The sequence below is a fragment of the Pseudopipra pipra genome, unplaced genomic scaffold (genome assembly GCF_036250125.1).
Source record: "Pseudopipra pipra isolate bDixPip1 unplaced genomic scaffold, bDixPip1.hap1 HAP1_SCAFFOLD_56, whole genome shotgun sequence".
Classification (NCBI taxonomy): domain Eukaryota; kingdom Metazoa; phylum Chordata; class Aves; order Passeriformes; family Pipridae; genus Pseudopipra; species Pseudopipra pipra.
In genome coordinates this window covers 1-2500 of record NW_026991046.1, presented here as the reverse complement: position 1 = coordinate 2500, position 2500 = coordinate 1, and the positions used below count along the sequence as shown (strand labels likewise).

Sequence of the window (2500 nt, the reverse complement as noted above, 5' to 3'; positions counted from 1 at the left end):
CAGGGCCTCCGCGCCAGCGGCGGCGGCGGGCCGTCGTCCGGCCGGCCTCGGGCGCTGCCGACGCCGGCTCGAGTCGCCGGCGCCGACCCGCCCGGCCGGCGGCGGAGGCGGCGGAGCCGTCCGCCTAGCTCGTCCGGGCGGCGCGGCGGTCCGCCGGCGAGGCGGCGGCCTTTGCCCGCGGCCCCGAGGGGGCGGCGTCGGGCGGCCGCGAAGGCGAGAGAGGAGCGGCGAGCGCGGCCCGAGGGTCGCGCCCCGCGCCGCGGGCGCGTCGTTCCCGGCGGGGCCGGGAGGACGGGCGGCGCGCGGTCCGGCGCGCGCCGCCGCTCTCCGCGCGGAGGCCGGGCCGAGCCCGGGCGCCTGGGCCGCCTCTCGAGGCGGCGCGAGGCGCGTTTCTCCCCCGCGGCGCCGTCGATCGCCGCAGGGGGGGATTCGGCCGGGAGCGCGGGCTCCCCGCCTCTGCCGTCGTCCTCGGGAGCCCGGCGGGGTTTCCCCCCGCCTCTCCTTCGCTCGTGCGCGTTATGTGACGGTGCGGTCAAGCGAGGCGCGACGTCCTCGCCGAACGAGGGGCCGCTCGACGCGGGCGGTCCCGGCCCCTCCGCGCGCGCGGGGCGGTGCCGAAAGTCAGACAACTCTTAGCGGTGGATCACTCGGCTCGTGCGTCGATGAAGAACGCAGCTAGCTGCGAGAATTAATGTGAATTGCAGGACACATTGATCATCGACACTTCGAACGCACTTGCGGCCCCGGGTTCCTCCCGGGGCTACGCCTGTCTGAGCGTCGCTTGACGATCAATCGCCGGCCGGGGGCGCGTTCCCCGGCGGCGCGGCTGGGGCGCCTCGCAGGCCCGCCCGCCCGTCCGGGCGGGGGGGGCCTTCGTCCCCCTAAATGCAGACTCGGGGAGCGCTCCGTAGCTCCCCGCTCTCGGAGCGAGCCGCTGGGGCGGAGTTCGTCCCGGCGCGGGACCCGCCGCCGGGCTTCGGCGTCGGCGGCGACGTCGGAGCGTCGGCGGGTCCCGGCGCGCGGCGGTCGGGGAGAGAGGGCGCGCGCGAGCGAAAGGGCGCGCAGGGCAGCGAGGGAAAAGGGGAGGCGAGGCGCGGGCCTCGCCCCCGGTCTCCCCCCCGCGCGGGCGGCTGTCTGCGGGTGGGTACCGCGCGGGTACCGTGCCGTGCTGCCGCGCGCGTGCGGGGCGTGAGCGCCGGGGGCGGGGGTCACCCCCGCCTCCCTCCCTCCCCCCCTCGTCGGCCGCGCCCTCGGCGAGCGCGCCGCTTTTCTCTCCCCGCGGCGGCCGCCGCGCCGGCCCGGGCCGTCTCTGCCGACTCCTCTTCTCCGGTCTCGCCTCCGGGCCGGGGCTGTCGCCGGCCGGCGTGCCGGCGGGTGCCTCTTCCCCCCCGCGCCTCTCCCTCTCCGCCTCCCTCCCTCCCCGAGCCCCCGCGGCTCGGCGGGAGGGGGGAAGAAGGGGGGGGAGGCGGCGTCGTGCGGGGGGGCAAGAGCCCCGCGGGCGCGGCGGCGGCGGTGCGAGCGCCGGCGGTCGGTCGGGCGCGCGCGCGCGCGTGCGCTCGACGGCCGGGGCGCCTCTTTGGGCTTGCGACCTCAGATCAGACGTGGCGACCCGCTGAATTTAAGCATATTAGTCAGCGGAGGAAAAGAAACTAACGAGGATTCCCTCAGTAACGGCGAGTGAAGAGGGAAGAGCCCAGCGCCGAATCCCCGCCCCGCGGTGGGGCGCGGGACATGTGGCGTACAGAAGCCCCCCTCCCCGGCGGCGCTCTCGGGGGACCCAAGTCCTTGTGATCGAGGCCGCAGCCCGCGGACGGTGTGAGGCCGGTAGCGGCCCCCCGGCGCGCCGGGCCCGGGGCTTCTCGGAGTCGGGTTGCTTGGGAATGCAGCCCAAAGCGGGTGGTAAACTCCATCTAAGGCTAAATACGGGCACGAGACCGATAGCCAACAAGTACCGTAAGGGAAAGTTGAAAAGAACTTTGAAGAGAGAGTTCAAGAGGGCGTGAAACCGTTCAGAGGTAAACGGGTGGGGCCCGCGCAGTCCGCCCGGAGGATTCAACCCGGCGAGTTGCGGTCGGCCGGCGCGGGCCCGGCGGATCCCCGCCTCCGCCTCCCCTCCGTCCCCCGGGCCCCCGCCCGCGGGGGCGGGCCGGGGGGGGCGGGCCGGCGCGGGGACCGCCGCCCGGCCGGCGGCCGGCCCTGGCCGGGCGCATTTCCTCCGCGGCGGTGCGCCGCGACCGGCTCCGGGTCGGCTGGGAAGGCCTCCGGCGGGCAGGTGGCCCGGCGCCGCGCGAGCGGCGGCGGGTGTTAGAGCCGCCGGGCAGCAGGTCTCGCCGAATCCCGGGGCCGAGGGAGAGGACCGCCGCCGCGCCCTCCCCCCCCCCCGTGGCGGCGCCGTGGCGGGGGCGGCGCGCCCCGCGTCTCTCGCCTCCCCCCTCCCCGGGGGGGCGGCGGGGGGCCGGGCCGCCGTCCCGCAGCGCGGCGCGCGCGCGGGGGCGCGGGG

The 2500-nt window shown here is 77.8% G+C and overlaps 1 non-coding gene across 1 annotated transcript; it reads left to right on the top strand.

Annotated features, from left to right (window-relative positions):
* Positions 1–627: 627 nt before the first annotated feature.
* Positions 628–780, top strand: LOC135408679 (5.8S ribosomal RNA). Its single transcript, XR_010427768.1, has one exon. It is a non-coding gene; the product is annotated as a 5.8S ribosomal RNA (ribosomal RNA).
* The last annotated feature ends 1720 nt before the right edge of the window (positions 781–2500 follow it).